Source organism: Barbatula barbatula (assembly GCF_947034865.1).
Source record: "Barbatula barbatula genome assembly, chromosome: 6".
Taxonomy (NCBI): domain Eukaryota; kingdom Metazoa; phylum Chordata; class Actinopteri; order Cypriniformes; family Nemacheilidae; genus Barbatula; species Barbatula barbatula.
The window spans coordinates 20,211,224-20,235,091 of NC_136765.1; the positions used below are offsets into that span (position 1 = coordinate 20,211,224).

Below are 23,868 nucleotides of genomic sequence, written 5' to 3' on the forward strand. Positions count from 1 at the left end.
CTGCTTCCTTTGACAAACCGAAAATCTATATTTTGTGTCAGAGCAAAACAAACACAGTAACTGGTGACTGTGATGTAACCCCACAGATTTCTGAAGTTCAGTCAATGTGTGTCATTGATTGAGAAAATAAGTCTGTTAATCTTAAAGCAGGGCTCATTGTTCAATACGACTTGTATTCTATCGAGACATGCTGTGACATGCTGTCGGTTACAACAGGAAAAAACAGACGTACAGTCTTCAGTCCTTTAGTTTGTAAAAACCAGCAAACGTAATATACAAAATAGTGAGCCACAGGACTAAATAAATAATACAATAATTAAATTTCTATAATTCACTTAGTAATAAATAACAGATTAGTGACCCTTGCCATTTTTTTTGGCTTGATTTAGTGCAGTTAGGGGTTAGTGCATGGCGTTAGGAGCACCAAGGTCATGGGTTCCATCCCGGGGATTGCACATACTCAAATACAAATATCATGCAATGGAAGTCGCTTTGGATAAAAACGTCTGCCAAATGCATAAATTTAAGTCTTTAAAGTAGACACCATTTGCCTAGAATTTGGGAAAATATACTCTTGGCATTTATTAAGCAGTTTCTTTAGGTGTGCATTACCCTGGGGGCCTTTTTAAGTAAACACAATTGACGACGGACCGTTCAATTATACAGTTATACAATTTCCGATTATTATTGTTAGCCATTGACCCCATAACTTGAATTGTTATTCAAGTGAAGTGATTATGTTTTAAAAATAATGCTATTATTTGTATTTATTTTAACTTTAAACAAAGTGCAGCAAACAAAATCAACAAACTAAATTCATATTTGGTGTGATGTCATCACTAACTGCTGTTGCATTCATTAAACGCGTGCTTTATTCAGCAGAAGCAGATTTCCAAAACTACTTATTCATCACTATCCAAGAAACTTCTGAGAAACGTATTGCTTAGATGTGCAAGTTAGATGCGAGTCGTTGATGACACCTTGCTGGGATGTCGTAGGTGTTACATATTATGGGATGTCCCTGCTCTCTACTTCTCGCATACAGATTCTCAGTATTTCAATCCAGCAAACGCATTGCAGCATGCTGAGAGGAATGATACTGGCTGCGAATGGGTTTCAATTAAAAGCCTTTTTATCAGAGTGTTGGCCCTGTGCTGAGAGCAGCATGTGGGACCAGCAGTTAGAGTAAGCGAATAGAGGCTCTTCAACATTTTTATGGCATATTTATTCAGGCCTGTCAACAGTCTGTCTTTCTGTCAACCCTTCTCAAGGAAGAAAGAATAAATTCCACAAACCTGGAATCTTGTCAGGCATTGCTTCTGTTGAAGTTATCACGTCACAGACACGCTTTGATTGTCTTGCTTTGGGTAGACGTGTTATTGTGACTTAGTGACTGCACAAATACTTTTGTAGTTTTCAGCCTTGTTTTTTGACACTGTAGATATTTTTAGTTTTCTTAAAACAATAATGAATGCATATATTTTAAAGATTTAAAATGAGTATGAATATGTGCGATTTACAGAACAATAAAGAGATCGTTTCAAAATTATTTTCAGTTTTTATAAATGTACTATTTATAGGTATGTGTGTAGGTGTTTAGGATGTGTTTTTTTATAGTTTCATTCTGTGAACTACTAGTATTGCTCTCAAATTTCAAGTAAACAATTGTATCTATTTGCATTTAATTTGCATAAAATTAAAACTGGGGAAATAGGTGAAAATAATAGAAAATGTGCTATAGTTTTTTAGACCCCAAATATTGCAAAGAAAACAAATCCAGACTCTATTTTAAGTAATACAACAGTAATATTTGTACATCGAAAGGAAAGGAAAAGTTTCAACCTTGATTTTGATCACAGTCTTCATCTGTATTTCACATTGCTTGTGGATGACATTCTCACTCCGGAGGTTTGATTTAGTTAACATTCAACAGACACTGGACTGGAATTGGCCACAATACATCCAGGAGACCAGAAATAATGAATAAGTGAACATTTGGAACTGTCTCTTAATTTTGTCTACGGATATTGTACTGCATATTTATCTATTACATGTACTCTAGATACTGCATATATGTATAGAACCAAATCACTTGGAACTTGTAGGAATGTTTTCTTGACTTCTATATAATTATTTATTTATTGAATTATCCAATCAAGCAGAAAGTGTGTGCACCTCATTGCCTTTTTGTTTTCTCTCTTCTCTCATATGGAGAAATCTCTGGCTGATGTATCTGCTCTGAAACAGACAGTGAAAGATTTATCATCTATCTCATTGCTGTGGTCCCTGCAGGAGCAGAAACAAACACAGCCATACACAGCAGAAATTTCTATCGAACTTTGGCTGCAATGAACAGATGTTAGAAAGCAACTCTCAGATGCGGTATGTTTTTTGTTTTCTTTAAACTGTCTAACTGCAATGAGGTTAGCTTCTGGGGAAACATCTGAAGGGTATTAAGGTACCATTCATCCATAATTTAAAACAGAAGTGATAATTCAAAAGTTTATGGCTGGAAGTACAGGAACAATAGTCATATTGCGTTCTACAGTATTTTATAAATAGTTTTAGTTCACTCCATACTCTTTCCCCACTAGGTGGGAGGTTTTCTAAATGATGGACTCTGTTTGTGTCCATCCCTGGAGCACGATCGTAAACAACAACTGTTTTCTGACAGAAGTGCGTGCCCGAGTCCAGTTGGTTCGTTTAGTTCCATGCCTGAAGCCTGGTTACTCGACTCATTTGTGTATTGTGTACATCCCAGTACATAATGTCCTGATGCAAATCATCCTACAGAACTAATTTCATAATTTCTCATCCTACAGAATTACGTTCTCGGTCATCAACACCCTCTGAATATCGGTTGTTAGATTTTTTGGCTTTATCGCTGGCTCACGTTTAAGAACAGTCACGATTTTATAGCCCAGAACTGTTTTGTGTTTGTTTGAGCATTGCTCAGATTCCACCATGGTTGTTGTGTCATTTAGGCGTAAAGAAAATCACACAAGGAACATGCAGCTTCACACGTTATGTGGATCTTGTTGCGTTTGGCAAAGGCTATGGGTTGTGAAGAGCTCTGGAAAATGAGCTTTAAAGAAAAAAAATAGATTCTGTTATCATTTTCTAATCCTCAGATTGTTCCAAACCTGTATACATTTCTTTGTTCTGCTAAACACAAAGGAAGATATTTGGAAGAATGTCAATAATCAAACGGATCTCATCCCCCATTGACCCCATTGAGTAAATGTGGGATGAGATCTGTTTGGTTACTAATATTCTTCCAAATGAACAAAATTACAGAACTATCCATTTAAGCACCAAAAAAGGCCAGAGATGGGGCCTACATTAAACCCAAAGGTGACAATAATAAAGTGATAAATCCTAACCTATAAACCCATTCAAAATGATACATAATTTAATAATAATAATAACTTTATTTTATATATCGCCTATATAATGGTTCTATATATATATAGTGCCTAGAAATTGAATGGTATGTTCTTTTCAGTCACCACTTCCAAGTTTGCACTGTGAATGACAAAACTGAATCTATATCCATGCTCCCGTAATTTCTAATATCTGATAGTTGTTTCTGTAACAGGGCATGTTGGCCCAAATCGAGATCAGAATTCTTTATCGAACATTTTTTATGACTACTGCAGCTGGAATGCAAGGACCATTAAATGTACTAAATATGGGCACTTTTGTGCCTTCTCTTGTACATTCAAAGGAATACAGCAGCATTTTATGAGATGTAAGAACAGGTAAGCTGCCTCAGCCATTTTAAATCCAGGCACTTTCGTCTGGAGTGATATAACATCTGTTTCTGATTTAATAACATCTGTATCAGAATTGATAATTTATACAAAGCCCTGGGTACGATGTGGTATTTGCCAAGCTTTGACGAGATTTAGAAATGTGTTTAGATGGAACATACCAGATGCAATTTAATTCCAAGTTAATTTAATGTATGTATCACACTGTAACCAAAGGTGTTTTTTAATTTTTAATGTCCAAATACTGTTTGTAACCAGTGACCATTGTGTTCTGTAGTGACATTGTCAGCAGATGCTTTCCTTCATTCATTCCTTTTTGTTTACTATAGGTGGCCACAAGGCAAAATCTCTCCTCCTATCTCTCATCTGACATTAGATTTTTCAAGCCCACACTCTGTCTTGTAATGTAAATAGCAAGGACACACAGGACACTACTAAATAATGAGGTGAATTTCAAATAAACCTGCTCCGCTACAAGTGTCACGGCTGTTTCTTTTGTTTTGTTTGAAGCTAGCCTGATTTGTCATGTCACGCACGGTTTGTCGGGTTCCATGTCAGACTTGGTTTTTGGTCTGACGTGAGCAGAAATTGTGTGTCCCAGGTAATTTGTCAAGAGCCCGGTTGTGTCCTGGGTTCATCTCCTAAAAAGCTGATGTATAACCTGTGTTCAGGATGAGAAGATGAAATGCGTTCTACCATTATCAACCCATTTGTTCCCTCATAATTTACAAAAAATGTGCTCGGTCATTAATGTGCTTAAATGATTTTTACAGTCTGCTGTGCTCACTTTTACTGTGTGATAAAGGTCCACTGTGTTAAATTTAGCGGCCAAAATTCAGTAACAGTTTTATTTTCTTCGTGAGGGGGAAAAAAGCCCTGTGGATGTTAAAAAATGTTTATGCACAAATTGTAGAACTTAAAACTCTTTCTACAATCAAAAGTTAAAACTAGTAGTTTGGCTTAAAACTTTTATCAGTGTTCTATTTCCTTTTTAGAAGTTATGTTAAATAATGTCTTATTGAAAAGCCATGTTCCACCATCATATTTTTTCCTTTTTTCCTAAAGAAATTAAATATTGCATAAAATATTCTTTAAATGCAGACATCTGAATTAATCTGGAAAGCTGAATTTGTTGACTTGCTTCTGTCGGTGAGAAAATGCGCTTTAGTTCAAATAAATAAACATGAATGATGCTAATAATTATCCTTTCGGAGGGAATATGTTTGTATACCATTAGGAAAATTTAGCTGATTCCAAATCCCTGTTATTGAGCTTTCACAGAGAATGAGTCTGTTCATGCTGAATTCTAGTTCATTTACCACATGTAACCTCGATGAAGTCACCAGGGAATATGTTTTCGTGACCGGCTCTGGAACGGTCCTTTTGAAAGTTTAAATAATGACTGACAGCTTGTTTAAGTCATGTTTAATATGGACAAAATGAAAAAGACGAAGGTCTAACAAGTTTACACTCAAAGCAGTGAACCGCGGTGACGCCGACCGAGCCTTCCTCTCAGTCCCTTTACACAACATCATTATTTCAGGCACATCATAATCAGTTTTATGGGCATTATTATGATGGTAGTGTGAGCCTGGCTCTCTATGATAAAACCACGCTGCATGTTCCCATCCTGCTTCTGTCAGGATGGAGGGACCGCTTTTGTGGGGTCGTAAAAAGGATTTCCATTGGTCCTGTTTGAGCGCTGCGGTGGTCCATTGTTTGGCTCAGGCGGGGTCTAAAGCAAGAGGGAGATGCTCATACATTTTGCATGTTAAGAGACTTGATTGCTGATATTTTCTTTCTGTTTTCTCTCATTCTTTTACTTTATTATTCGAAAGCATTTCATTGTTAATGGATTCTCATTAATACCTCTATTATCCGTTTCGTCCGGGCTATTGTGCTTTGTTGATTTTTAGACCGCATAGCTGAACCCCACGTCCCACGGCGTAGTCCAAAAGAATTCCCTGCTGATTAGATAACAGGAAAATGAAAATGAATTGTAGAAATGCAAAGCCGTATATTATCTTTAAGAAGTAGATTTGTTTCACCAAAATAAACTGCTAAGATATGCGTTCTATTTGTGAAAGCAAATGTTAATGAATTTTCTTTAATAATGACTTATTCCTGCCACTCATCTCTTCACTTTTGATCCCACTGATGCGCAAATTATAATTATACCATCTAATGAGGAGAAATTCCCAACCTGATATTGAATTGCATATTAGATTTGCTTAATTCCTCAATTTAAAAAAAAAATCGCCTTCTGGGATTTTACTGTTTCAAGGCTTCCTCTTTCAAGTTTTGTAAGTGTTTCTTAAACCACACGTCCGTGGTTTAACAAACACAAGGAATAGCATCGCATTCTCTATTTGTTTGCAAGAAATACGAATTTATTTCAAATGTGCTGAAGTTATTATTCTCAGGAACGCACATCAAGCTCCAGTGATACTTTTATCTCTGAACAAAGACGGATAAAAGTTAAAATGTTCAGATGATGGGTTGATGGAAAACATTTGGATGCATTTCGGAATACAAATGAGAGCTACACTTCAGACTTGAATTCTTTGGATCAAACAGTCAGACTGGGAATGTGTGTTTTTGTTTGTGTGACTGCAGGTTCTGGGAATTATGAACCTGTTTGATGTCCTGTCTCCATGCCAACTGGAGCCTCAGGTAGAGAGCCCTCTGGTGAGAAGGTGACCTCTCTTAACCAAGCCAAACTCCACAGGGTGAGTGATCTGAATTAATGTTCCTATATAGCACTCCAAATCTTTTCATACAGTGCCCCCAAATAGTATTAAAAAGACATGAGTGTCACTGCATAAGATAACAGAATGTCAAAAAGATTGACATCTGCAAACAAATGTTGCTCATTTCTTATCACGAAGGGATTTTGAGAGGCTTTACTGTATGAAGTCAACTTTACCCAGATGTATTTACAAAGTGGTGCATGGGAATGTTCCACTATTTTTCATTATTCTTTATTATTTATGTTCTTAAAATACAAAACGTAATATCATATTTGTGAAAAAGAAAATGTGTATTGTGTGAAATTACATGAATACACGTATATTGTATTTCTGTTTATGGTTGAGCCATTTATGTTTTATTGTTCAACAACTTCTGGGGGGCAGTTTTGATATATTCTGGTTTTATTTGTTTTAACAACGAAACAGTTGTTTGTCTCATGCTCAATGGCACATATTTATTGCAGGAATATTTCGACGACTATTAAACGTTAAGAAGATTCGATTAAAGCTTATGCGATGTAAGCTTTCTGTCGAAAGCACATTTTTTTTCCTGTAAAGAAAGAAGTCTTTTGTAATGCACATTATTCATGCACATGCACAATAAATGAGATTGTCTCCTATGCATCAATCTGTCTTTATACCTCGCTGTGAGGTCAAGCAGACAGACATGATAATGTGCCGGTATGTTCAAACCTACATCAGTGATGGTCTTTGTCTGTCAGAACGACCTCTTTCTCTCTCTCTCTCTCTCTCTCTCTGCATGTGTGTTCTGGTTAGCAAGCCTTCACTGAAATCTTTGGAGCTTAATTATGGTCCTGTCAAACTGAAAGAATGAAACGTTTCGATCTGGTGGCATAGTCATTGAACGGCAACATAAAAATCGACCCATCATTAACACTATCGAGGAGCACGACTTTACATAGAGCCATATATGTGTGTGTCTGTGTGCGGCATGCTGGGAATAGATAAGATTGTATATGGATAGGTCATCATTACAGAGGAGCTCTTTTGCTGCCCTAACCAAAAAGTAATTTCTTGCATTGGTTCTTTCAACGTATTTAAAGAAATACCACTGTAATGCTGTGGTATATGTTTGAGTAATAGGATATTACCTTGGTAGAATCTTGGTAAAACATTTATTGTGGTAAAATGAAAAAATATTGGTTATACCGTGGTATTGTTAGTGTTAGCTGCCGAGGGTTAGTTCGATTGCATCTGGGCAGTGTAACATGGGATTGAAGTATATTTTTCTTTACTCAGTGTTGATGTGTGTTGGACACACTAAAATAAATATTTAAACTGTGAGATACACAGAGAAGCCAAACAGATCACATCCAGGCATAATTATTCGCCTGTTCGTTCCATAAATGAGACATTAGACAGTATTAGACAGAAAATTTGATATTTTGGGTTGGTTAATCTGGCTAAAAGCAAACCCATTAACATTCTCGACTGCTTTCTGTTTTCCTGATCAGATGTTGGACGTTTGTGCAACATGATTAGAGCATACGCACATTCTTTAATCCTCCTCGGCTGACCTGCTGCAAACACCATTGAAATAATTCTGATCATCTTGGTTGGGTCTAAATCATCTTTTGAAAGCCTGCGTTATACATTTCATCTAGATTGATTGGTTTTATGAATTTAAATGACCCGGGTCAGTCTGTGTACTCGCGGGAAAATCAGAGGTCTGTCAAATTGGATTTAGTGTAGTGTCACTCAGACAGAAAAATGAAAAACAAGTAATGCAGGACATGAATATGTTTATAAGCTTAAAGTTCAAGTAAGGACTGATCTATACAGGAGTAGCTTGTCGTTGGTCTGTGGTTGTGTAAGTAGAGCAGGAAGAGGCTTTGTTTCAATATGCACTTATACATAAATTTATTTTTAATATACACACACGTGTGTATATTTAAAAATGAAATATGATATAAAATAAAAAAGCTGGGGTATTTTTAACCCATGGGTTTGGTCATAAAGAGGTGAACCTCCCAAATTAAACCCAGCAAATGTTTATAATGGACCAAACAATGGGTTAAAACAACCCAGCATGTCAGGTTGAACCAACCCAGCATACGTTAATTTACAACCAAATGGTTGAAAATAGCATTTTTAGAGTGCATATCCATGTATATATATATATATATATATTTTTTTTTTTTTTTCTAACATAAATCATTTGAAATATATGCTACTGTTCAAAGGTTTACAGTCACCTACACTGAAAAAACAATGGATTTATTTGGTTAAAATTTTGTCTGTGTTATTTGCAGTAAATCCTACTAGTGTTTTTTTTTTTGTACTCACTTATTTATTTCCATTTTTTAGAATGATAGAAAATTCTTCATAACTATGAAATGACACCGTATATGAATTGTTTTCAAGCTAAAGAAATTCTAAATAAATCAAAACCTAATAAAGGTTTATTTTCAGTTTTGTCATTTTTATAAAAATATCCTCCTGGCAATTCATCAGCCAACTTGTTTACTGTACATCTCACCCTGATATACTTTTAAAACAGTATTGTATTTCCCCCCAACTATGCTGGCTGCTTTTCTTCATTATTCAGTTTTATTACGTAACATTTTGTTTTGTTTCAGACTTTTCAGACATTTACAGTAAGCATGTGTCTTTAGATCGAACGTTTCATCTACCGACCCTAAACTTTTGACCTGTGTGTGTATAAATTATATAACAGGAACATTGTTCCAGGCCTTGTAATGAGAGGGTCCCATTAAATTTGTTTTTACACAGCAGTTTGTAGCTTGGTGCCTCCTCTACCCTTTGAATTCCAGCGGCATCTTTGGTTGTGAGCCCACTGCGACACTCATCCCCGACTAACGTTTTTCTGTTTTATTGACAGCATTTTTGATGTCTGGCTTCTCTTTCAACCCCTCTTTGAGCGTCTTTTCATCTTCTCCTTATCTAGCATATTGTCCACTCTGTGCCAAGATACGGTCCGAGCTTGCCACACAGTTGACCGTACTTCAAACAGATAAGGCTAACAAGTATCGGGTGTTCTGTTGGATTAGGGTGTCAGCACAGATCTCGTTAACGGGATTCTCTTGTGCCTCCAGACACTGCCTGAACGGAATAAATCTCAGCGTTGGTCTTCATATCTGAAATGAAACTGTGCCATTTCAGCCGACTCATTTGATATACAGAAGCCCTCCCCCCACCTGCCTGGGTCCTCCAGGTGTGTATGCGTGTTACGCCGGAGTGATTCCATCCTCTATCAGAGATTAATTAACATCCTGAACGGGGCAGACTGGAGGGTGGGAGAGCGTCCAGTGGAGAGAGAAGATGGATTGCGGTGAGGACAGAAGTGCAACAGAGCAGAAAAGGAAGTGGGCGGCGAGCTGTTGATAGGCAAGCGTGTCTGAGATGGGTTTTAATTGGCTGCTTGTATACAGGCTGCAGGGTATTGTACCTGCCTGTCACACTAACAGACTCTATGTAGAGTAAGGTCTAAGTGTGTGGATGAGTGTGTGTGTGTGTTTGATAGATATATGAATACTGGCATATGAAGAATAAAGTGTGCTTTGTAAAGTCACCATAAAAATTGATCAAGGGCAAGTGAAAAATAACTATCTTAACTATCTCAATTTCTCCAATGCATTTATGAGATAAGTGGAGAGCAAATGGAAATGTTTAAAATCCATTTAATAACCCTCATGTCAAAACCTGTATGACTGAATTTCATCTACAGAAAGAAGATATTTTGAAAGTTGTTGATAACAGAACAACACTGGACCCCATTGACTTCCAGTGTATGACACAAAGCAACCATCATACACAGGGCAGTACGGTAACTGTTTTTGCACATAGCACCGGTACTATACAGTTTAAGTTTTGTAGAACAAATATACGTTTGTTATCATCTTTTAAAAAACACAAGTGCAGGTAATCGCATAAATAGACAGGTAACATTATACAAATGGTTAAATTAGGGCCAAATCATCCTTTTTAAATTGGAGTCTGAGTTCTTAACAAATCTTAGCAAAAAACTTAACAAATCTGACTTTTTTATTTTCAATGCTCTACTATACAGTAGTAAATACATTTGTCCATAAAAATACTGTTGTTTCGAGCAATGGCTGGACGAGAGCTGTGAGGGAACGGCCGAGGCCGGTGACGCGAGTGATAATGAGTGCAACACCTGTCTCGCATCTCTCACGGCTTTCGTCCCGCCTTGATGGTTACAACTATATACTTTAGTATTAGTAAAATAATTGTGTACTATAATATTTACTATAGTAATGTTCAAATAAACTATAGTGTTTACTTCAGTTTCTACATTTAAAGTAAATTATTTTATTATCTGGGTCAAATTAAGATTACTTTTATTTTGGCGGTTGGTCGCGAAAACCCTTGAGTATCAGCTTGTTGGACAGTAGCTTCACACAAACAGTGAAATGCTCATAAAATACAGACAAATCCACGAGTGTCACACTTGTAACATGTTAAATTGTGCAACTCATTCACTTATTGACACGCAGAACAAGCAGAGGACATATTTAAATAGTAGAATCCTGCTTTCATAATTCCTTCCATGTTTTTCCACTAAACGCAGATCATAGGGCTCTAGATCAATGGACTCGATGCAGCCGGAAAACAAGTTTTAATCCCAAAACTAAAATAAAAAGTGTTGCGCCATCAGTTAACCTCACACACAAACAAACACAACGATAAACGCACTTCACGCAAACAAGCGGCTCTGTCTAATACACCTGCCAAACTGTATCGCTCACACGCTACACTATTATGTATTCGTAGCACAGACCGATTTTTTTCGTAGCATGTACAGCCTTGTGGATAATTTGTTGTCTTTTGTCATGTTACAGTAAGAACTTCCTGTTTATGAGTGGACCATTCATTAACCATGTTTAAAAATGCTTTTTGATGTTGCTCTTTGTAAATGTAAATTCTCTGAGTAGGCAAAAACTCAATTGACCTCAGTAATAAGCAAAACTTTATCACAGCAGTGTATGCATAATGCTACCATTTTGGCCCTGTGTTGCCCAAAGCCACATTCAGTGTGAACTTCATGATGCTCAGCCAATCACAACACTGCATCTTCTTAATTCTGACGGGGGAAAGAGAATGCCCAAAGATATTACGATACAGCACACACACTGTCACCACCACCATCATCTCTCCATTAAAAAAATGTATAGTGTTAAAATTGGTCTTTATGGAACAAGCCGAATAATTTTGGTTTATCTTTGTCGGTCACGCGTGATACACTCTGTGTTTTTGCCTCACAAGGAACTGCGCCGTAAAGCTTGTGCCAGCATAGCGGCTCTAACAGACCGGGAATAATCACATTGAAATCCTGACCTGCATGAATAAGTAGGCCTTGCATTGAACAGAGTGTGCTGGAAATTGTGTTTACGTGACACCGCTAAATGCCTCCCAACACTGGGATGATCTGATGGTAATTCAGCCTTCTGAAAAGATCAAGTCTCATTTATCATTGGTCCTTTGCTCAGTAGGTCGAGAATGGTGATAGGGATGTGACAGGCTTGAATCCCACGGAATGCATTGAATATACTATTAGCAAAATAGATTGATGGTCAGATGCTGTTGGGGAGTTGGAACTAAAGCACGTGTGCACCCATTGCTAACAAAAAACAGGCATCTGACTCTGTTTCCCTTACCCTTGATGTCGGGCACGTTTTAGTGCCATCTACTAGTTTCAAACGATCTCGAAATCCAGCGTTACATCCACCTTCTGTATAACATTCCTTACCAAAATGTAGTGAGCAAACAAACAGAGCTGAACTTTGCGAACCCCTTTGCTCTCTCTCTCTTGCTTCAGCTGGTTGACTTGTGCACATACTCCTTCTCCCGCTCTCCCTGTTTGAAGCGTGGGCGAAAAGCCTTCTGAAACCTATACGAGCGCCGAGGGAGTGTATCCAGCACAGAAATACTATCATCGTCCAACTCCAAGTTGACCATGTCAAGCATGAGAAGCCTGCACGTTTAACATAGTAAAGAAGTCAGAATGTGTGTAATACTGTGGTACCCTACCTTTAAAGCTAGTAAGCTGTCTTTCAAGGTCTGTTTTTGTAAAGGTACAAAAAAGGAAATTTTGTCACTATTTACTCACTCTCAAGTCGTTCCAAATCTGTATACATTTCTTGGTTCTAATGTGTGGAACACAAAATGAGATATTTTGAAGAATTTAAGAAAGCAAATTTGATACATTTGATAGCATTTCCTTTTACTATAGGAGCCAATGATGTCCCAGAATAGAAAATTGCTAATTTTCTTCCAAATATCTTTCTTAATGTTAAGTCGAACTAAGTAATTTATAGAGGTTTGGAACAACTTGAGGGTGAGTAAATGGTGACAGCCTGGGCTGAACTGTCCTTTTCACCGTACCACCCTAGTGATGGCTATTGTACCTTAAGCGGATAGTTCACCCAAAAATTTAAATTCTGTCATCAAGACAACAGTCTTGTTATTTTAAACCTGCAAGACTTTCATTCTTCTGCAGAACACAAAATAAGATATTTTGAGGAATATTTGTTACCACACAGTGGTGGTTCGGTTACCAACATTCTTCAGAATGTCTTCATTTGTTTTCTGCAGAAGAAAGTAATACTGGTTTGCAATGACAAGAGGGTGAATAAACGATAGTATAATTTAAATTTTTGGGTGAACTATCCCTTTATGAAGGACAGTTTTGTACTTTTTTTTCTGGGAATCAAACACCTTTGCGTTGCTCTACAATTGAGCTACATGAACGCTTGCCTAAGCCATCGCTACTAGTTTTAGATTTAATATACGTTTTTTCATTATAAATGGGAGTATGAATCAAATTTCAGAAAAGCAGAGAAAACACAAATGTCTGTTTGTCTTGGTTGCGTACGGGGTTGGAACAAAAATCGTCATGGAAGAAAGGTCAGAGCATCAAAGTTGTACAACACTGGCGGGAGACATGCAACAAACACATTTGAATATTATACATTTCCATAGACAAGTCACATAACAGATGGTGGTAAATGAAGTCGGATTATTCGTTTGACATGAGAGAGAGAGAGCCAGAGAGAGAGAGAGACAAAGATAATGGAGGGTGCTGGCGTGCGTGTTGTAATTGAAGTTTCTTGAGGCATAGAATTGAATCTGTTCTGAGAAAACCTTATGTTGTGTCTCGAGAGGTGAATCCCTCATCTGCACAGGTGCCTTCAGTCGCACCTGTTTCCTTTTCATTCACCTGGATGGATCTCAATGTCCGTGTGTGTCCCTCTCTCTCTTCAAAATCCTCTTTTCTCTATTCACCTTCTCATCGGCTTTGTGCGCACACTTTGCTGGTGAGAAATGACTTTGTGTGTGTGTCTTACAATCTTTAACAGAAGACAGTTTTTGTGTGATTTCAAGAGCGTTCAATAAATCCGTCACTCAAACAGCATCAATTCTCTGCCACTCTTTCTAGTTCAGTTAAAGTTTAAATCTTTTTTTTCGGCCTTTGTTTGGCATCACCCCTCCTCTCCTCGCTGAGGTTTCATCTTATCTGTGTTTTGTCAGACAGCTGTGGGGTTTGGTAATTAAGCCGAAGCACTTTGTCGGATTGTAGAACACAGTTTGACAGACTGCATCTCTTCCTGGATGCTTTCACTTTTGATTCGTGCGAACATGATTTTACGAAATGAAAGAAATTTGCGCTTCACATGACGGATCTTCAGTGGAGTATTTATTGCCGGTTGCAGTAGATTCCAAGAAGTCTCCAGGTGCATTTCATTCGGCTGAATGAGCAGGCCGGTTGAGCTCATAGCGGATCGTAGCAATGTGGGGTGAGGCAGAGAAATGGACACGCGTGGTGGAATGCGTTATAGATACTATGCATTTGATGCTGTGTACTTTTGATGGACTGTAGCTTTAAATCTGAAAGCACGGAATGTGCTAAAACCTAAAATGCTCAAACTCCCTCTTGCATTCTGCACGCATTAAAGAGATAAACAAATATACTCAAATGAAAGCTCTGCGAAACTTCTATTAAATTTTACTTTTGTGCTTCATTTAAAAATGTGTTTTACATTCGTTGAGTGAAGTACTCCTTTTAAGACCTCATGAAACAGTTTGACAAGCATAGTTTCTTTTGTGGCGGTGATGTATTTGCTATTGAAAATGTGAGTTTGGGCGTAACATATGGAAAGGCTTTTTTTTAAATGATGCATTGAGTCACAGCTGACAAAACCGCAGTAGGCATATTTCTTTACAACATATTGATGGTTGGCAAAGGAAATAAGTTTGATTGTACTAAAGAACTATAATTTGCTAGCAGGGAGGTTTGCATACAAGATATGCCCCTTTTCAATATATTTGGTACTTTTTCCTGAAAAGACTTTTGAATATTTTTTGTTTCAGCTTTTAAGAGCTGGCTTCAAAGCTAATAGATACGAGCTAAATCCCTCTGTGTTTGTTTTAAATCCTTTAATTCTGTTGTCAAACCATGTCAATTGAAACAACAATTAATATATCAATCATTCATATTTTGCTATAATTCCCATTGTTTGTGTATACTAAGTGCATACACACGTCTTGTGTCTTTTTCTGTGTAAATGTCTTCTTTTCAAAGCCTCCATCAATACTAAAGGAGAATCTCTGTTCTTGTAATATAATATTAATGGCTGAAAGTACAGTGTTCTTGACATGTGAAAGCAATATAAAATGAAAAAGACTTTTTCAGGTCACCGGCTGGGGATAAATGCCTTTACTCTGTCCGCATATAACCGAGGTTCACTGTGAAACAGACTTAATGCCTTTCATAGATCCATTTCGGAGAAAGTGGAGTTATACATAAATCCATCACCGTTTCAAACATGTTTTCATGACAAAATGGTGCTTTGAGCTGGTAAATTCAGTTTTTCATAGACCACAGTTCAATCTTACATGCTTGTAAATGTTGTAACTTATTTATTTTCACCTGCATTATATAATCAGATCATTTTTTATGTCGAAGAACTCATTTAAATTACAAGCAAGTGAATTTTACCCTGGGTGGCAATCGATTTTACACCGAGAGACCATTTTCATCAATAATTCCGTACCGAGCGACTTGTTCTCTCATTTTGATATGAAATTATTTGAAATTTGTTTCTAAATGGCCCCCTCACCACGGCGGAAGTCATAAGCAGATTTCTCACCCCGCTGTGTTAAATCAATCACTTCATAGATCACGCAACCTTATTTTTCAACCGGGTCTGACGCGAGTCCCACCCCTCTCTGTAATGAGCATCGTATGCGTGATCTGTTATGACATTTCACATCAGTTAAATTTACGGTAAGCAATTTGTCTCAATTTCAGTGTTGAGTGTGAACAAATCGTCAGAACTTGCTGAATACGGTTTGATAGAGATGCATCATTGTAACACTATTTTCCAGGATAACAGTGGAAATACGGCATTCATTATAAAGGCGATCATAAAACAGGGCGTAATCGGAGAGAAACATGATGCCGTGGAGAGATGGGTTGGTAGTAATTGGCTTAACATCAGAACGGAAGAGACCACAGCAGACGCCACACAATTATCACATTATGCTAATATGAAGACCGTAATGGCATCCAGCATGGAGTAAAAATATAATTGTTTATCTCTAAATACCCCTCTCCCAATCGTGATCGCGTCAAAAAAGATCAAGTTTACCCTTTTAACCAGAGGCATAAGCCTGAAGACATGTAGGCGAGCCATTAAACATTTTCTTCATGTTAAAGAAATGTTTTTTTTTTAATTGAAGTAATTGGAATAATTATAACTGCAAGCTTGTCCGTTGTATTAGACAGACTTCGTCTTATTTGCTGCGGGAGATGAAGTTACACATTGTGAGAGGGATGATTCACTGAAAGTTAGTTTATTTATGATGTACTTCGTGGTGAAAAACCCCTCGTGTTAACATTTATCTTATCCAAGAGCCCCACTGGTTTGATATATTTATGTTTTATTCGGATGACTTTGCTCAGGAGGGGTTCGTTTTGGTCATAATGACATGACCTGTGGCTTCTAAATGTCTAATGTAGATGTGTAAGACATTCATCTTTGTGAGAGGATGGCTGTTCTTTTTAAAAACAGCCATTTGTGAAAAATACAACCGATGGCACAATATGCAAAAATTTAGGATTTGTGGGTTCCAAAACGCGGACTTTAATTGTCATGTCGTGAGTCATATTATATAAATGAGAGAGCCTGATAGTGTGTTGTGTGTCTGCAGTTCAAGCAAGTCATTATGCAATATTGTCATCATCATTACTCAACTTTTTGTCAACTTCGTGATGAAAACTAATGCCTTTCATTTACAGCACTTCCTTTCAGAGGGAATCCCTTTTAAAATCTGAAGATCTGAATTGATGATTCTGGCTTTAATTAGTATAGCCTGTTTTAGTGAACACATCAATTCTTTACAGGCTATGCTAATCTATGCCAGAATTAGCAATGCATGTGGGACGGACTATCTCTCCGAACGGGCACCGGGCGTCATTTTGTACTAAAACAGGCGGGCATGATGACTCTGGAAGTCATGGAGTTTTTATTGTGAATTATTGTCATTTCATATCTTCAACATATCTGTTGTTTTTTGTCTCTCTGTGGGATATCAGGTGAGGTGTCAATTTGGCCGATTTAAGATTAGATTAGATTAGATTCAACTTTATTGTCATTACACATACAAGTACAGTGTAACGAAATGTAGTTTAGGTCTAACCAGAAGTGCAATTAGCAAGTGCAGGATATACAGTTAGAATAAATACAGAATACAATATGGGAGAATATAATACAGTGGGCATGGACTATAAAAATATTTTGCAGTAGGAATGTTCTATGAAAATATGAGAGTAGGTATATACTATGAACAATATATACAGATGGCTATATACTATGAACATTAATGTAAATCTAGATTTCTAGTTAAAGCACAAATCAACACCCAAGATAAGAATTTAAACCAAAAAATGTTCCATCTAGTCTGCAACTTTAGATTAGATTGTCCACTGACCAGAAACATGACTCAAGTAGGACCTTATACACTGTCTCATCGTCTTTCAGATAATATATAGATGTTATCTACTGACTCAATGTGATGGGGAGGAGAACAACACGTACAAATCTCTTTAGGTCAACATTATTCATTAACCCAAGGGGTCAAAGGTCACCTGTGTGTGTTTCACCATTTATAAGTGATTTAACACAATGGTATACCTTTGGCGAGTCACTATTAAACGTTTGAGTTATTGCATTAAACTCTGTGTAGCATTGATGCATAAAATTACAGATTCATTTCTCAAAATATTCGGGTTTTGAATGACATGAGGGGGAATAAATAACAACATATTCTTTTCTGGGTGAACTATTCCAGTCCTCCAAGTTATGTTTCTGTACCCTGGACATGTGTATAACATGCATGTGAAATGTGTCTCTCTTTCTTTTCAAAAAGACGTTTGTTTGTGTACTATTTCGGGTGTCCACCATTTTGCAGTGTTGTCCGAATTTTGAGTTACCGACTCATTCCCTATTTGTTCACTACTTTTTACCCAAAATGCATTCTGATTTTGAGTGTACACACTCGGCCACGCATATACTCGTATTTCCCATGATACAGCTCGAATCAACCGCCTGATAAGAATCAGCTGGAGAAGAGTGACCGTTAATGCCACAAATGTACGTTTATACATTTATGTTTGTTCTTGTTGACAATTATTTTCCACTTTTTGAGAATAAACAGATTAAATTAATGTTATATGTAGCAGTGTTTTATTTTAAATAAATTAAGTAATTGTATTAAATGTGAAAGTAAATAAACGTGGCAAACATTTCTCTCTTTATTAAAATCTAATAGACTACAATAGAATGTGACTTATAATGTAAAAATGTACTTTACCATTTAACAAAACAATCCATAAAGCCACACAGGTGTAATATAAGTGTCATGACGAACGTCCACGACAGTACTGTCAGACGCAGGATATATTACGAATTGTTCACTCATTTTCATTCACTTCTTCCCCATATGGAGGACTATTTAGCATTTGCTACATAGAGAATAGTGCATCAGTGAACAAGTGAGCGAAACGAGTTAAAAAGATCTGAATCAATTTGTTTTCAAATTGGGCATTGAACTCTTAATTATAGTAAACCTATAGTAAAGAAGTTAAACTTTCTTCTTTGAAAGAGAATCATATTGCTTAGTAATAATATGAAGGTTAATTAATGATTGCTAAATGATTCTTGTAAAAGCAAAGCATTGGCATATTCTTAAACCTGTTTTTGTATGATTTGTATAATTAGGTCCGTTCACTCATACTCTGTAATCTTTCTGAGCCAGACGTTTCTTTTCGCAGTGGCGAAACCCTGGAGAACTCACCTGGGGAAAGTGTCATAGTCCTCCCATTACCTACCCACATTTTCTTCTTTGCAATGTTGCCAGGTGATATTGGTCGATGCTCCCATGTGTAACTGAACCAGAAACAGTTTAATAGTCTCATCTTAAATGTTACACATCAGATCTGTTTAGGGCAGCTGATCTCGGATCTATCTCGGGCGGGTAACAGATTGGCATTTGAGTGGCAGAGCAAAAGGCCACGAGCATCTGTAGGCAGCTGGTACACACCCTGGCATACAGGTCCATGAATGTTAATGTAGCGCTGTAAAGCCCACGGGTACCAGATCTCTCTGTGGTGAGTTCACGCACATTTACATATCCCGTCAGTCATAATGCTTGCTATTTAAAGGGACAGAGACCTAAACTGACATCGTAGAATAACTTAACTGGATTTTTCTGGGCTCAAGAGGTTATCCTTAAAGGGGTAGTTCACCTTCAAAATGAAAATTCTGTCATCATTTACACGCCCTGTTGTCATTTCAAACCTGCATGACTTTCTTCTGCAGAACACAAAAGATGACATTTGAAAAATGTTCCCCATTCACTTCTATTCTAACCAATGCAAGTGAAATGGGAGCTGTTAACAACATTCTTCAAAATAACTTATTTTGTGTTTTGCGGAAGAAAGTCATACAGGTTTGAAATGACAAGAGAGTGAAATGATGATAGAATTTTTCATTTAAAAGGTTTAAACAAAGGACATTAAAGTTACCATGTAACAGAAGTTGCGATTGACTTCTTTTCTGTATCGTGACATTGGTGCGAGTGAATTGGCTTCTGAAAATAAAAAAAAATGTAGGGCGGAGCTTTGTTTTGTCCTTCCCTTTTTGATTGGTTTGTTTGTTCAGTGACTGACACAGGGCCTGGAGGGGAGGGCTAAAAATGCCTGGCCATTGGACAGTCAGTATAGTCGTACCCTTTTTTGTTGCTTACGTCATGTGATGAAGAGTTGTTGTTGAGAGGGGAAAGGGAGCTTAATATTTTTTATTAAAGAGAACCAGTGCAAATTAATTAAAAAAAAGAATAGTGTGCACGGACATATCATACCGTATATAATGTTTACTGCAACACTGTCTAAAACACTTCGAATTTCCTCTCTGATTTTATGGTGACTTTAATGTTTCATAAAGATGGATAAATTATATAATATAATTATATAATTGTTTAGTTTTTCCCAAATTCGTTTTTTCCATTTTAATTCTTCGAAGTTCTGTATTTTTAATGTTTTTCTTTACAACAGTAAACATATTTGTCCAAAAAAAACAGTAGTATACTATAATAATTATAATATAGTAATTATTTCACTAAAGGTAAATTCTTGGGTACTATAGTATTTTTAACATTACTGCAAGTATAGTATAGTGTTTACTACAGTTTATAAATGTACATTTCATCTGGTTCAAATTACGCAAACTTTTATTTTGGCGGGTCGTCGCGAAGACTAGTGAGTTACAGTGTTTGACGGCAGCTTCCCTCAAACAGTGGAACGCTCGTAAAATAAACAACTCTGTGGATGAAGTTCATGTGTTAATGTCCTCGTATAGTGACAAATCCACGAGTGTCACGCTTGTAACATGTTAAATTAAGTGTGCAGCTCATTCACTTATAGACACACAGAACAAGCAGATAACATATTTACATAGTACAATTCCACTTACGGGATTCCTTCCTTCCGACTCTCGCTCAATGGCTCTGGTTTATATGTCAACAACATCTTGTGAGGTAATAGGGAGGAGGTAGATTGGTACTTTTATTCCTACACTAAACCCTACAAGAGTGAATCAACAATATTATATCATCTACCCAGAATCCTCTACAGCTGGCTGTTCCACTTCAAACAAGTCATCACCACTTTTCGTTGTGGGTTATACCTCATATTGTGATAATGATCTTCTATCAGTTTTCCTTGTAGATAAAACAGCTCTCTCTGTTCATTTCACCCGTCGTAATGCTGTTAGCGTTTAAGTTGCAACATGTGGGAAACCTTTCCTCTCAGCAGCCAATCTCTCTGCAGTCCTTTTATCTTTCTGGAACTGTTTACACATTCAAAACTAATTAAGGGTGTCATACAGGGAGCCATTTATTTGCAATTTCAGTCCCCCCCATTTCTTTTTCCATTGACTTCTTCAAAACGTAACTTGGTAATTTCTATGCATGCCAGGCCTTAAGTGGATTTGCCGTCTGGAGTTGTTAAAACTTTTCAAAGCACGACTATTTTGTTGTGTGAAGTCAGGACTTCCAGTTAGACTTATTATGAGCAGATGATAAAGAGGTGTTGGAAGAGGATAACCTTCTTTCTCGGTGTGTTTTTTGTCTTATAAATATTGAGATATGAATTACACTCAAGGTGGCCATGGTTTACTGCTGTGGGCAAAGAAAATAAGCAATTATTTTATGCATCGTGCATTTTTTTTACTAACGCGTTCAAGATGAATTTGTATTGAATGGCCATCAGAAGTTTGGCAGTAAATTTGTTCACATTTTTGTTTCGTCTACAAAACTCTGCGGTTCAGAGTTAGTTTTGAAATATACCATTCAATCCGCCAAATATGGAGTAAGAGGGGCATTTCCGAAAAAACTCCAATCACCTTTTTCTTATTTTCTTGATGAAAAATGTTGTTCACTTTGACCTGATTGAAAACTGCCTTTGGTTTTATCGTTATCATCGATCTTTGTCAAGTGAAGAAATCTGTGGAACTAGAGTTCTATCACTCTTTGTTAGAAAAGTTTAATTTCATTTATTTTGCTCTTGCTCTTGACACTGCATTACATAAAAGATTGATGAGTTTCCTCCGGTGAAGTAATGTTATTCATTCCTTCCTCTTTTCCGTCCTCAATAAAACAATGGCAAAAAGCAATTAATATTTTTCTCTTTCGTTTCCTTTTTGATTCTTTTATAGGAAAACTTGGACCACGTCTTTTACTTTCAGCCAAAATGTGCTTGTGAAGTTGGCCATTTGAAGGCAAAATGCTGAAAACCACATTCTCCGATGTGAAGTCAAAATAAAATAATTGGACACAAAATATTGATTTCAAAGTTTTACTAACTCTCTTTAGATAAGTGTCAGCTTCAATTATTATTTACTATCAATAAACAAGACAATTTGTTTTATCGCAAGCAAATGTACTATGTAATAGGTTTGACTCGTTACGCTCCAGGATGTGATTTCTTAAACATCATTCTTGTTGTTCTCCCTATGTTGTGTTTCTTTTTATACGGTTGCTTTTCACAAACGTCATACCTCAGGTTGCTTTTCCATTTGACCCTTTGGTTTTGCTAACCTGTGTGATGTTGACTGACTTTAGAGTTCATCAGCAGAGGGAGAAGGAGAAAAGAGCTCTAAGTGCCTTCAGACTTTGAGGAATAGCTTGTAATTTCCTAAGGACAGAGTCATTATGGTGGTCGTGTCTGTCTGGGGTTTATAGACCCAGGAATAGCCCCACATGCAGCCGAGGAAGTCTCCCATCAGCAGAAGCTCTGTGTTGCGATTGTCAGCATTTATGTGGTCAGAGATCCGATCTCTTTTGGAAGTCTGTGTGTATGTGTCTCAGCACAGATGCCCAAATCCCATTACTAACTGTTTGTTCAGTTACTATGTGGATGGAACCAATAGAAATAGAAGCTGTGCTCTATGGGAGGAAACACTGTACACTTGAAAACGTAAAAGGAGACAGATTTTCCAAGGTGACGGCTTTATTGTGCATTGTGCAAGTAAAACTAGATCGTGAAGTAAAAATGAAAAAAGTAAAATAGTGCATCTATAATGCATCTTTTTGAGGTTTCAGCATTTTTGGAAAAAAAGTCACAGGCACAAAGACTTTATGACCGATCATGATACAATAAAATCGTTGCGTTCCTTTTGTATATCATGTAGTCATAAAACTCCCACAACACAGAATCAAAGAGTGATATCCGCTTCAGAACCGAACACAACCTGCATTGAACAGAAAAAAAATACATTCTGTATATTTTCACAGTATTTTGTTTTCAATTGAGCATGCAAAAGTTTATTTTTCTAACTAACTTCACACCATCAGGTTCACGGTACAGTACGAGTTTTTCTCTCAATTAAGGGCCAAATAAGGAGAAGAAAAATACAGCTGGCTAATGTCAAGTAGAAGAGAGAGATAGTCTGTTAGAATGGACCACAGCAATTCTGCGTGTGCCAAACTGTTTGGTCTTCTGTCGTCGTGCCTTCTCAAATATTTTTCACACCTGCTGCGAACGCTGCGCCGAATCAATCATTACTTTTTTTGTGAAAGTTCTTCCTGCAATCTCTCCATTTGTTTTTTTGAAAAGGAATCAGATCCCTTGAGTCGCAGAGAGTGCAGAGTGTAAATAAGTGGAGAAGGAAACTATTAAGAACATTCCTGAGGTTTGACACACCATAAAGCATTGTATCTCATCTTCATTCTTGGAATGCAGGGCTGTGTGTGTGAAGATCTGGAACAAGAGACAGGAAATTCAAAATTGGCAGTCAAATGCCGGCCAAGCACCTGTCAAAATAGCAGACATCTTGCCCTAGGTTGAAGAGCAGTTCCACATAGCAATGAATGCATTTAAGATTTGGCCTTCACAGCCAAGACTGTAGACCAGATGAACACGTCATTTTCTTAAGTGTCTCTTTTGATAAGTTCTAATGGAAAATGTAGGTTTTTTATTTATCTAAAAAATTGATTTGACTTCTTTTAAATACATTTTCTGTCACGTGTTTCCATTAAAACGTATCAACAGACACTAAATAAAACGGAATCTCAAACGCAAAAAAAGAGTATCTCAAACATTTTATTTTAATTCTTTTTCTGATTGAGATCCCGTTTTATTTAGTGTCTGTTGATGATTTTAATGGGACAAAATATTTAAATTAAGTAATTTTTTTATTTTACAGATATGCCATGAATCGAGCAATATATGCAATGTTATGAATAATATTAAATAATTAATGATAATAATTAAAGTCATTATA

General features: G+C 36.9%; 1 protein-coding gene across 1 annotated transcript in view; it reads left to right on the forward strand.

Moving 5' to 3' along the window:
• chrm3a (cholinergic receptor, muscarinic 3a) overlaps window positions 1-23,868 on the forward strand; it is a 69,084-nt gene that overhangs the window by 12,737 nt on the left and 32,479 nt on the right. The window contains exon 2 of the mRNA XM_079458452.1: window positions 6,390-6,502. The gene's annotated coding sequence lies outside the window, so the exon portion shown is untranslated. The remainder of the gene's footprint in view (window positions 1-6,389; window positions 6,503-23,868) is intronic.